This window comes from Schistocerca piceifrons, chromosome 1 (assembly GCF_021461385.2).
Source record: "Schistocerca piceifrons isolate TAMUIC-IGC-003096 chromosome 1, iqSchPice1.1, whole genome shotgun sequence".
Lineage (NCBI taxonomy): Eukaryota > Metazoa > Arthropoda > Insecta > Orthoptera > Acrididae > Schistocerca > Schistocerca piceifrons.
The window spans coordinates 752,946,312-752,960,417 of NC_060138.1; positions in this window are offsets into that span (position 1 = coordinate 752,946,312).

Sequence of the window (14,106 nt, forward strand, 5' to 3'; positions counted from 1 at the left end):
ATTTGTTTATTTGTTTGTCTGTACATATACATCACATCTCCAATTTCCAACCAATTCGGATATTTTCTACGCAGTGCATCGCAGATTTTTTTTTAATCTCTGATTGCCTTATTGATCTCACTAATTGTTATGGGGGTTATCTGCATCTGGAAAACTCTGGCATTGTTAGCTTTATGAATAAGGGCTATTGCATCATCCACTGAGCCTTCACAGCCAATTTTTTCTGCAGCTGTTAAAAAATGTTTATTGAAGATATTAGCAACTTCCTCAGTATTTTTTGCAATATTTCCATCCTGAATTAATTCTACATCAGTCATGTACTCTACTTTTTTTACCACCCTCCCTTTTTATAGCTTGCCAGATGGTTTTTGATTTGTTGTTTGAATTATCAATTTCAGATGTTATGTACATAGTTTTGGATTTTTTATTACTCTCTTTAAAATATTACAGTGCAATTTATAGACCTCCTTTTTGATGGGATCATTAGATAATCTTAGGGATTCATAAAAATTTCTTTTCCTACAGGAAATTCTGATCCCTTTAGTAATCCAGTGTTTCCTTTTTGCGGCCTGAGGATTGTCCATTATAATTATCTGGGCTGTTATGCCGTGGTTGGTTGATGAATTTTGTGTCAATTCCCAACGTTTCGTCTCCGACCGTGGGAGACATCTTCAAGGGGGTCCGTAGCTCGATGGAAGGTCCAACACACCCACTGGCTCGCTACTGTTGTGTTGGACCTTCCATCGAGCTACAGACCCCCTTGAACATGTCTCCCGCAGTCGGAGACGAAACGTTGGGAATCGACACAGAATTCATCAACCGACCACGGCATAACAGCCCGGATAATTATAATGGACATGATATTTCCGGCCGTGAAAGTCTACATTTTGGCCTGAGGATTGTTTCTCAAGAGTATTTTCGGAAATAGTTTCAAATAATGACACAAACTCATTAGAGATCCAGTCGATCTGCTGTACGAGAAGATTGAAGATTTCTAAGTTATCGTTATTGACCATTGAGAATTTGACTTACAATAATACTGCTGCTTCTGTATCTGTCTAGGAATATATTATCAATTAGGCTCTTACAAGTGCTAGTTACTCTAATGGGAAAATTAACTACTGAGATTAGGTTAAATGATTCCATTAGGTGTTCTAGTTCTCTTCTGTTGTTATTTGTAATTAAGAAGTCAATCTTAAAATCACCCATAATAATTAAATCCTTGTGTTTTGAACATATTTTGTCCAAAAATTGTTCCATATGGTTTAGAAAGATACATATTTTTCCTGCAGGGGCCCTGTAAACTGCCAAAATTATAACTGACTTATTATTTGTAGTAATTTCGGTTCCACAGACTTCAAAGAGAGAATCCACGCTGTAAGTACTTATGTCTAGGGATTTATATTTTACATTAGTTTCAACATAGACTGCAGTCCCCCCTTTCTCCTTCATGGATCTACAACAGCTGGCTGCTAATGAGTTTCCATTAGTTTGAGGCATTTCAGTTCCACTTGTCACATGGTGTTCTGTAAGATATTTTACTTGTGCATGGTTTACAGATTCAGCGTCAATAATGTCGAGATTTAGATGCTCCAGTTTGTATCTGAGACCACTGATGTTTTGGTGGAACACACAGAGTTTACTGTTACTGGTATTTCTTGGTTCGTAGCTACACTTCGATAGCTTAGCATCTCCTCATAAACTCGGACTGTTTGGTAAATTATTACAAGTCGAATTATCACCAGTATTAACATTTAGCGTAAAACATTTAGAAACAGATTTATGTCGTTCGTCTAACGATATTGACCGCGCGATTATCTCTTGAGGCTTATTTCCTATTTCGCTCAAGTCGTTTTCCCGGGCCATTTAGATGTAGTCCATGAGTCGTGTGAAATCGGCGGCCAATATTGTTTATATTCACTATAGTAACGTTTTTGAAATATTTAGCAGTTGATTCATATTGATCATTAGCTGCACTTATTTCAGGATTCATGCATGACTGTTGTGGTAGATCATGACGATGCGGGATGTTGGGAACAACACAGAAATAATACAATACAAACACGTGATATCCATAACGTGAAAATACTACTTGCCTTGATATATGTCAACTATATTTTTCGTCTCTCGTATTCCTTTGTTTTTGGACAGTCTTGTCAGCTCTTTCATCTGCATAATAAATGCTCTCTGGCCAATTCTGACGTCATTGGTCAAAGCCGACGGGTTGTATCACCACCACCTAGGTTGTATCCCCTGCTTCACTAGACCCGAGTTAAGTGACCCAAACATTCCTTTAGTTCCTGACAGGCATTTGATGTATCGTTTTTAAAGATATCGTTCAATCCTCGAACTAGCACAACGTAATCATTTGTGGGCAACTTACCGACTTCTACCGAGTTTGCATGTTTCCTCAATAATTCAGTTAAACCTGCACCTGGCATGATGCATCCCGTAGCAGCAATTGTTGTAGATGCCTCGTTTAGTATATGAGAGGCGATTCCGCGCCCATGGCTGTCGTTAATAAGTATCAGTTTTCTTCTTGATTTTTCTTCCTTGGAGCTTTGGATTGTCTAATCTGAGTGATGGTGTTGGGGAGTAGCTGCGTGTTGATCGGATTGATTATCTTCAGAGCTGTTATTCACCTTAGCACCACTTATTTGAATGTCTGTCGTACGCCAATTAAGTGTGCCTTCACCTATAAACTGTGATGAAAGGGTTTCGTAACTGTAAACACTATAATCTTTAGAACTGTTTTTCACTTGTATGACTGGCGAGCACTTATTTGTGATGTTTATATCAGAAGTCTCGGAGAGATCTGGACTGTTGTACTTATTGGGTATGTATAATTGACACTTCCACACTTGTACATAATGTACGTTATTCTTGCCACATCGATAATGAAATGTGTTTTTGCCGGCCGGCCTGCGTGGCATAGCGGTTCTAGGCGCTGCAGTCTGGAACCGCGCGACCGCTACGGTCGCAGGTTCGAATCCTGCCTTGGGCATGGATGTGTGTGATGTCCTTAGGTTAGTTAGGTTTAGGTAGTTCTAAGTTCTAGGGGACTGATGACTTCGGAAGTTAAGTCCCATAGTGCTCAGAGCAATTTGAACCATTTTTTTGTGTTTTCGCCGCAGACACATACGACACCAGTCTTTGTCTTTTTGGAACACTATTTGCAAAGATTTGCATAAACATTTTCGTTTCCATTCGATTTACTTTGGGTTTTACCGTTATTGAGTTCTTCCGATGGACTAAATGCTTCATGCTGTATTAATTTTTGTTTTAAGTGCGATATTCCCTGAAGTAGTACTGAAATAATTTCGGTAATGGATCTGTATTCATTCAGCTTTAGGCCTAGTTCTTTGCTTTCTCATTTCGAGCAGAACCGGATTTTCCGACTTAGATTAGTATTCACATTGCTGAGATGATAGATAGTCTTACAATTAAAACCTACACATTTTATCATTTTGAATGTCTACTGTATAAGTATGTCCATATAAACACAAATGAGGTGCGAGAGCGCTAATCATGTCGCAGAAAGTATGAAACTATCACTTAGGCGTCTTGGCAGTTTCGTATTTCCTGCAGCAAATGCGCTGCTTTCGTGCCGCGTGACTTTCATACTTTTCAAATGGCTGAGGACAGCCATAGCTGAAGACAGAAGAACCACCATGAACGGAACTGGAGGTGGGAGCAAACTGCAGAAACACACATTCCGTTAGTATGGGTAATATACCCATCCTGCTAATTTCCATCTACATAAAGGGAATCATTATGGATAATAGGCACAGTGACTATAGACTCACAAATAACGCCAAATAATTCGAATAAATAACAAAATATAACAGAAAATTTTTTTGTCTTTCAAGGTGTTTCGAACCGTTACTATAAATTCACCATGCTTCCCAGCCCTTCCCATGCACCATTACACTACCAGTGATTTGTCAAACAGATTGCTTGCAATTATACCTACATCAAATTTATGTATATGTCTAATAACAGTCACTCTACGCCTTTTTTTATTCAAAATGTTGTAGGCTTACTTGCGTTTCTTAATATGATTACTGTACATGAACAGAGAAGTGTATGTTATAAAAAAAGTGTAATTTAACTGAATGATTTTCACATATTTATTATTTTGAATGTGAATAGTATGCGTTGTTTTATTGTTTGGTTAGTGTTTATAAAGCAGATGTTACGCCATTTCGAAACAGGACAGTCAGCTAGAAACGAAGCTTTATTTTCGGATATCTTAAGCTTCATGCTATTGCTTGTCAAAAAGATTTCGACACTCTTGAAAGAGTTTCATGAAGTGGTATGTTGTGTTTCAGAACCTGTGCCGAGCCCGAATCTTGTCCGACACAGAGTGGAATGAAATATCACTGTTTCGATACAATTAGTCCGTTCCAGGCACAGGTGGACTGAAACAGCCTTATTTTGAAACAACGATACAGTTTCTGTGTCTGGCTCGAGATCGAATCTGGTCCGAGACAGGGGCGGAATGAAACACCACTGTTTCGAAACAGTGAACCACAACCGTTCCGAAACACTGAAACAGTTCCACGTATCGATACACTGTATCGAAACATAGAAACCTACACACGGCGCCATCTTTCGATACATAGTGCGCCACTTTTACACAATACAAACATGCGGGCTGGAATCGTGGGAGGAGTGATTTTCGGCCCTTCCCTATTGCTGTACAAGTTGAATGCGCCACTGTACCATACGTTTCTTTGCTATACTTTGCCTGACGCATTAGAAAATGTCCCAGTTGGTGTTTGGCCATAGTTAAGGTTTTAGCTTGATGGTGCACCACCACACACTTTGGAATGAATGAGCGTAGCTATTTAAAAGAACCGTTTCCAGGGAAATGGTCCAATGTTCTGGCCTCCACATTCCCCAGATCTTAATCCAATAGATTTTTATTTGTGGTGACGCTTAAAGCAACAAGTTTATAGTACTCCACACACGGATTTACATGGCCTAATGGCTCTTGTGCATGCCGCTTCGACAATGGTAGATGCGGGTGTGTTGCATAGAGAAAAGCAAAACATAATCCAGAGAGTAGTGAAGTGTTTGTAAATCCATGTAGTCTCAAAGTGAACGTTGCTCGTACATGTATGTACCAGCTCTGTGAAGATGCACCTGGATGTCAATCGTATAAGATGTAATTATTGTGTGTAGCATAATGTGCAATCAAGTGTAGCCGTCTATCATCTTGTTTTGTATGTCTTGGTATACAGAGGACGTTGCTGCACCACTGTTATTTTTCTATTGGCTATATTTGACTAAGGGACGAAAAAAATCGGTCGTTTACGTCTATAAGTTCATGTTATGTTCAATATTTAATTAAAGGTAACAATATCAGAAAGAAAGAGGTGTAAACTGGATACTATTTTATGCTTTAACTGAAGAATTTTTTTTGCGCGCGACCACGACTCGAATGTCAATGTTCCTCCAAATCCGTTCCCCAAGGCCTTGCTTTGTGTTACTGAGCTAGTGGGACAGCTCCGGCACTGAGCAAAGTACATGCTACCTGTTCTTGTCCACGCTGCACACAGTTACAGCGTTGACGTAGCCTCGTTTTTTAAATTGCATTTCTATTAAACCTATTGGCTGGACTAGTTTTTGGTAGTTACACTTTTGATTTGACTTGGGATGAGGCATCGCATGCCGACCGCCAAATGCGGCATTTTTTCTTCACCCAGTAGATGTAACGCCACTCGTGTGACTGCTACGTGGCGTCACTTTTGATGAATGTGGAAACCTGGTTGCCGGAGGGGTGTCTGCGGTCTTGTGGAAGTATTCGTTGCATGTTGAAACGACAGGCGTCTAAAGCTAGCGAAATGAGGGATGCTCAACTACCGGACCTACCGATAGATGGCTCTACCAGCTGATTACTGTCGTCTGTATAGAGATGGGTCGAACTCATTCATTCCCGTGAAGTACTTCATTCATTTCACTCTTTGCCGTGAAGCGTTCAAATGAAGTAGTTCATTCATGAAGTACGGAAGCCTGGCGAAGTTGCCCAGTTCGCCGCGGCTGCGCTCGCTTCGCCTCGCTCGTACAATAAAGCTTCGTAATACTTTATATTTTTACCAACAGATGGCCGAACTATGCAGTAACGTGCACGCAACGTTTTGCGTCTTACAGCGTCTGAGTTATCTTAAATACAGGATGGTCGAAGGGGACAAAGGAAAGAGAAACCGAGAAGCCTGTCACATATAAAGGAGGTATTACGTTTAATCTTGCTCGACATTTTCTCATGAAGCGCCAAAAAGAGTCTTCATCTGCCAAGTGAAACCTTATTTGTTGTATTTATGGACTGAAAACTAGGGCTACCAACGAAATGCAGTCCAAGTTTATGTTCCTTTTAAAATTTAATCCAAACTAGAATGAGTATGTTTACCACTGTCACAAAGTCTATATACCTACGTTAAGTAATTATTCAGAAGTTTTCCTGGAGATTTTATTTTTATTGAGAATAATAACCCTGTAAATTCAAAACATAAACTGTCACCTGTAGTCATTGGTACGATTTCAGGTAAAATCCCTCTTTATTTTATTCGAAAGCAGTTTTTGTGTCTGTTCACGCTTATACAATGGCTAGCAACACGCGATCGCGTAAAAGTAGTGAAATTTGGGGTTTCTTCGCCGATTTAGGTTATGTGAAAGGAAAGTGCAACTGCTGTTCTAAGTGTATTTCACCGCGTGATTCGTCGACAGGCAGTACAGGGAGGATTGAAGTGAAGGGAGAATGAGTGACGTAGCGCCAATGTAGTGGGTGAGGGAGAGGGGAAGAGAGTGAGTGAACGAACTAGAAAAAAAGTGTGGAGTGTACTATCTGTGGAGAGTTTGAAGTACCAGTTCATTGAAATTGAGTGGTTAGTTCACACTTCACTGGAGTGAAGCGTTCATTTAAACGACTCATTCACGAGCTCCCCATCACTACGTCTGTATTGCCCGCCATATTCGAATTTGCCAAGAAGTTTCTCTCGGTCTGTACAGTGTATAAGGAATTAAGGATTATCGAAATGGTGATTTATTCTTCCGCTTTCAAGTGTACGGAGCGATGGAGTAAGGAAAGTGACGTACCATTTCACAGGTGATAGGACTACCGATACAATACGACAACAATACAGACTTAGTGCGTTTGCTAATTCGATGTTTTTGAACAGGTTTCCTCCAAAGCACCCAGAGCTGCTAAAGAAGTGGATAACTTCCGTGAAGCGGAAAGATTTTAAACCTACGTCTTGCAGTTTTCTTTGCGGAAACCTTTTCCGGCAAGATGATTACGTAGTGAGCCCTGGAATGTGGAAGAAACGTCTCAGACACGAAGCAGTGCCATCAATTTTTGACTTTCCGACACATTTGATGCCACCAAATAAACAGCCACGACGACATGTTAGGATTTTGAGTGACAACGATGCTTCTCCATTTGAGGTAGCTAATTAATTTCCTTGCTATGTGTGTGGTTTTGACTTTTGTGAATTTATTTCGTACGGACACAAATGGGCTACATAGGTCTAGGCAATGTTGTAATACAGTTCCATATTTTTGTTTTTAGCGGTCTGTCCTGGAATCTGTGCCTTGATTTGCCCTCTGCAGAAGCTACTGATTGCGTGGAGAATGTTGTCAATGAGAATTCTTCCGTGGAAAGCATGTCCCATTTATCCAATGCAGAAGCTGCGAATTGTGTCGAAATCGTTAGTATAAGGATGTTTTCTCACCCCCAAAGTTTTCTTATAATATTTTTTCATCAAGCCTTGAGTTGTTTCAATCATATATAACGAAATTATTTCTTTATTTCAGAGTGCAGTTGGTTCTCAAGTAATTGATTGTGGTATACAGTCGAAAGTAGAAATGGAAGACAAGGCGACCAAAACTTGCAATTTTTTCTCAGACATTGTGCACGAATTAAAACGTAAACTGAAGTGTGTCCGTGAAAAATTTCGAAGAAGAGAGAAGAAAGTGTTTTCCATGGATGACATCATAAGTTCATTGAAGGAGAAGGGGCATCTTCCTGAGAAGTTACATAACTTCCTCAATCATCAGAAAGGAACACAAATGGAATTAGTGTGCAATTTAGTGGACAACTCTCTCTCATCAAAGGGGAATAGATACACAACAAATGTGAAAATGTTTGCGATCACTGTGTACTTTTATTCACCAGCAGCATACGAATACCTGCAAAAATTGATGCCTCTGACCCATAAATCATTGATTTCCAAATGGGTGGCAAGTGTCGACTGTGAAACTGGCTTCTTAAAAGTTGTTTTTAAGTACGTTGATTCGAACCCAATCGTAAGGGACCAGTTGAGCGATTCATGTCTAATTGTAGACAGTGTGGCACTTGGGAAGCAAGTAGTTTGGGACCAAGGAACTAAGCAATACACAGGTTTTTTAGAGTTTGGTGGGGAAGTGCCTCAGTCAAAAGAAGTAATAGAGGCATCTGAGGCACTTGTTTTCATGCTTGTCTCTATTAAAGGCAAGTTTATATGCCCGATTGCATATTTCTTTATCAACGGCGTACAGGCAAATAATCAGGCCACACTGATGAAATCCGCTTTAGAGAGGTTGCATAGTTCTGGCATTAGGGTTTGGTGTGTTACATGTGATGGCTGCAAGGTAAATATAAGCACTTTATGTACACTTGGCTGTACTTTAAATTTTTCCAAGGGTGATTTTAAGAGCTACAATGTTTATTGTATGTTGGACATGTCATATGATGAAGTTTGCCAGAAATGCTCCAGCAGAAGTATCTGCTATTGAGTCTCCAACTGGCATTATTAGATGGCATTTCATTGAGCAATTGAACAAGGTACAACAAGAAGAAGGTATGACATTTGCCAACAAACTATCAGGACAACATATAAGTTATGTAAATAGAAAAATGAATGTTTCATTAGCTCCACAGACTTTGAGTTCTAGTGTGGCAGATAGTATAGAGTTTTTGGGGAGGATTGTTGATCCAAATATTAAAGGAAGTGAAGCAACAGTAGAATTTTTGTATAATATTGATAGGATTTTTGATATTCTGAACTCCAGAAATCCATTAGGTAAAGGGTATAAGAGCCCCCTGAGACTTGACAACAAATCTTATTGGCTTGGTATTTAAAAAAAAAATGGTTCAAATGGCTCTGAGCACTATGGAACTTAGCATCTATGATTATCAGTCCCCTAGAACTTAGAACTACTTAAACCTAACTAACCTAAGGACATCACACAACACCCATTCAACACATTGGTATTTTCAGACACACTGAAAATTATATCAAAAGCTTAAAAATCATTGGTGTTCCATTGCTGCTCCATGCAAGAAATACTTTTGCTTTTGGGATAATTTTCAATATGCAATCAGTAAGGCACATGAAACTTCCTGGCAGATTAAAACTGTGTGCCCGACCGAGACTCGAACTCAGGACCTTTGCCTTTCGCGGGCAAGTGCTCTACCAACTGAGCTACCGAAGCACGACTCACGCCCGGTACCCACAGCTTTACTTCTGCCAGTATCTCGTCTCCTACCTTCCAAACTTTACAGAAGTTCTTCTGCGAACCTTGCAGAACTAGCACTCCTGAAAGAAAGGATATAGCGGAGACATGGCTTAGCCACAGCCTGGGGGATGTTTCCAGAATGAGATTTTCACTCTGCAGTGGAGTGTGCGCTGATATGAAACTTCCTGGCAGATTAAAACTGTGTGCCCGACCGAGACTCGAACTCGGGACCTTTGCCTTTCGCGGGCAAGTGCTCTGCCAACTGAGCTACCGAAGCACGACTCACGCCCTGTCCTCACAGTTTTACTTCTGCCAGTATCTCGTCTCCCACCTTCCAAACTTTACAGAAGCTCTCCTGCAAATATCTCATTCATGAAGCAGAGTGAAAATCTCATTCTGGAAACATCCCCCAGGCTGTGGCTAAGCCATGTCTCCGCTATATCCTTTCTTTCAGGAGTGCTAGTTCTGCAAGGTTCGCAGAAGAACTTCTGTAAAGTTTGGAAGGTAGGAGACGAGACACTGGCAGAGGTAAAGCTGTGGGTACCGGGCGTGAGTCGTGCTTCGGTAGCTCAGTTGGTAGAGCACTTGCCCGCGAAAGGCAAAGGTCCCGAGTTCGAGTCTCGGTCGGGCACACAGTTTTAATCTGCCAGGAAGTTTCATATCAGCGCACACTCCGCTGCAGAGTGAAAATCTCATTCTAGTAAGGCACATAGCTCTGACAAGTATGCTTCGTGTTGAATCTCCTTTGAAGCATTTGCTAACATATAAACTGTCACAAGACCACATAGAGCTTTTTTTCCCCTGCATTCGGTCCAGATGTGGTTGGAACAACAATCCAAATGCATACCAGTTCAAATGTGCCATGAGAAAGTTGCTCTTGGGTAACAGTGTCACTGCAATGAATGGGAATTGCTCAAATTTTAATGTGTGTTGTTTGCCACCTGTTTATGATTTCCATGCAAGAAAGCATGTAGTAGAAAGTGATAAAAGTGCTGCAGAAAATGAAGTAGAGGAGTGGTGTGCACTTCTTGACGATAAGATTAAGTTCTCATTTCACAAGTAAAACATACTCTATTATATTGCAGGGTGTGTGTCATTGCGCCTTTCAAGGCAGATCACATGCAAAGACTGTCTTCACATACTAAAGCCACCAGTAGTTAAATCTGCATTAGAATGTGATTCTCTCTATGCTTTTCCCAATATGGCCAGCAAAAATGCATTTGTAAATTTTGTTAACTGGGGAAAACTGGTTAAAACAAGTGACTGCGTGTACTCTGTTGTAGAATACTCAGAAACTGTTTTAGATGTTTGTGACTGCTGGGGATATGTGACAGAAATATATACAGGCCAAGATTTTGCATTGTGTTAAAAAGAAATTTGTAGATTACCCATTTCCTGCTCTTGGTCATGATTACCATTATGAAATTAGGATTGAGGACTTACATCAGACTCAACTTGTTTGTAAGATTGCACCCCTATACTCCTGCATACGCTTAAAAACATGTGGGAAAAAAGCCTGCTGAGAAAATTTTAAACAACAAATCAAGTATAAGGCAGAAGTTAAATAAACTCATATTGTTTAATCATGTATAGTGCTCAAATTGGAAAAATTATGTAATGGGACATTCCATGCAGATGGGTGTGACATTTTGACAGATTTTTTAAAACTATTTTGTCCATAGATTTGTTGTTGTGTAATGATGAACTTCAAAAGATGAATCACATTGAAGTAAAATTAAGTCTTTACATCCTGTGTAGATATTGTAACAAAATTATAATTGTTTATTATATAAGCTTATTTTAAGATGTTTGGTGTTACAAAATATACACTTGCATTAAAAACGGGTGGTTTGTGTGAAATTAATGAAAAAAAAAAGTTCTGAGACTTATTTGACAGATGGCTTTCAGTGTGAGAAAATGTGTCCCTCAATAACCATGTTAACTTGAATTTTTGACTTTGAGAAAACAGTTGTTTTAATACTTCCTATAATGAACACAATGTTCCAGTTGATCATAAGCATTCTTATTACTTTATAACCATTCTAGAATAAGGAGACCTGAGTCATGCAAAACCTAATTTTCTGAATTTTGTCTTTATTTTGATAGGATGTCTTTCTATTATATTTTCCTGGGTTGAGGGGGGGGGGGGGGGGGGAAGAGAACGCAAATAATCATATAGAATTATCTTTCTAGCACTACAAAGTGCAGAATACAGTGATTACAGGTACACGTGGAAATCTAGGAAATTTCAGTAATGTTAATGCCTAATTTTCATTAACATTTACCTTAATTATACGGTTACACTTTTTGCTGATTTGAACTGTGTACTACATGTTAAAAAGATTTTGTTTGGTCATAGTAATAAAAGCATTTCATTTTGTTAGTTCATATGTCCCATACGGAACTGAAATTATCGAGTTATGATGACAAAGGAAGGAAATAACATTAAGGAATCTTACTTCACAGAAATTATGTAACAATGGTTACACTTTTTGCTAGTTAACTTTAACATAAACCATTTAGTTTTCCATTAAGAGTGAAAGCAGTTGCACGAGTCACGTAAAGAACAAAGTTTCCCATAGGAAACCAAAGTATTTTATGTTTGAGTTATTGCAGACCCAAAGTATTGTGATCTTCATATTTCTATTTAAAAAAGTTTGTAACTCAAATTCACAGACATTCTGGAATTTGTACATACATGCGTGTAGCAAGGTACTTTTCATGTGCCATGTGGAACCTTTAATTTTCTGGTTTAAATATAATTTATTTCATGAATTACCTTTAATACCAGCACTGTCGGAATGCATTATTTACCATTTAGAAGAAGAAATATTAGTGTACAGAATAACAAACCTCATGAAAAATGTGAGAGATTGTTCTGTACAGAACTTGGAATGGCTCTTTATCAATAGCAGGTAAAAAAGAAGGCTTCTATTAAATGTTCAAAGAAACCAGTCAGTACCTCTTAATTCGCCATGGAGGTGATACAGTAATAAAACAATTTACTTTTTTCAGAATTTCTGCTAAGTATTAAAAGTGTGAAGATGTATTCAATTAGTATTTGCTTTGACAATAACCTGTAGTACAAGCACACGTATAAGCAGATAATTATGGGAGTCAAGAGTTATGTTAAAATTAAAGATACTGACTGTTATTACTTGCTCACAAAGCATTGTAGTTGCTGTACAGTTTATGCTGTATGTGGTGTACCCAATGTGATTCCTGGAGGACATAATATTCTGTTATCCCATGGGAGTGCACTGGTACCACACCTACTGAAAGTACGTTTCGTTGTGGAATAGTTGTACAAGATGTCTGTACCAGAAAACAAATCTCCACTGTGACACCCTTATGTTCTTGGTATGCTATTATTACAAAAATACTCTTCATATGGAGGAGGAAGCATAGTGAGATTTTCTTTTTCATCATTTCCAACATTGTACACAACTTTCTTGCACTTTTATGTTATCACATTTTTTCCCTTGATAATTGAAAAGAGAGAGGGGGGGAAAAAAATTTAAGCGAGCTTTCGTAACTGAAAACTCTACTTGCGTCATTTGTTATTTTCAAAATGTTAGTCTCTTTCCAAATACTGTCCTATTTCTTCAAACCAATTTTGAATTTCTCAGGTTATTACATATTATTTACTGTACATTGTCCACCAATACTTCTGTTATTACCAGATAGTTTGTAATGTGGCACTACCTTTGTGCCACTGGTATTGGCTAGTGTACTTTTGCAGATAAGAAAATCGACTGGACTAGATTGTCCTGTCAGTATATGACAAATTCAGACAATATGGAACTTCTTACACTAAATTTGCAATATAATGTCACCCTTGTCTCACACAGATTGTAGCAGCCATTGGGGTGCCTGTCTGGCCAGCTTCTGCAGCTTTCACTTTCAGGTTTGTTTTTTGCTTGGGCCGTATACTGACAACCAGTCATTCCAGTGATTGACACCATGTCAAAGACTGGAACCAAGATTCACAGAAATAATATTCTATGGTTGTAATTCAAAGTGTAATTAATTTTGCTCACTGACATGTTTTGAATTCAATTTTAAAATTGTTTGGGTGTCAGACTGGAAAATTACAGTTTTAAGACACCCCAACCTTAAAATTAACAGCTGTGATCGAGGTTATTTTCAAAAAGTTCCTTCACTTCCTACATCATCATGTATCAGTCCAATATAATATTATTACTAGACTTAACTTCCAAATGATACAAGTCAAGCATTTAAGAGGAGCCTTAACGTTGGGCTTTGTGTTTATCTCATTTAAATGTATTTCTTGTCTCATATCAAAGACTGTAGCACTGTTAAAAACTGGTGCTTCTACCATATCACTCAGTTTAAATACACCGTGTCATGTACAGGCGTTAATAAAATCATGGCATTTAAATTACTGATCAAAGAGAGTGCCAAATTCGTAAGTGCATGTTGCAATTACAGTGTCAGCATATATGCAGAGCGGTAATGCATCACTTCAGATAAAGAAGAAATAACGATTTTTTCTGTTTATACGTAAGTAATACTTTAATAGTTCAGTTGTAATTTCTGTTGTCAGTAAAGATACCCCTAAGAACACGATGTCAACTTTTTTTCAAG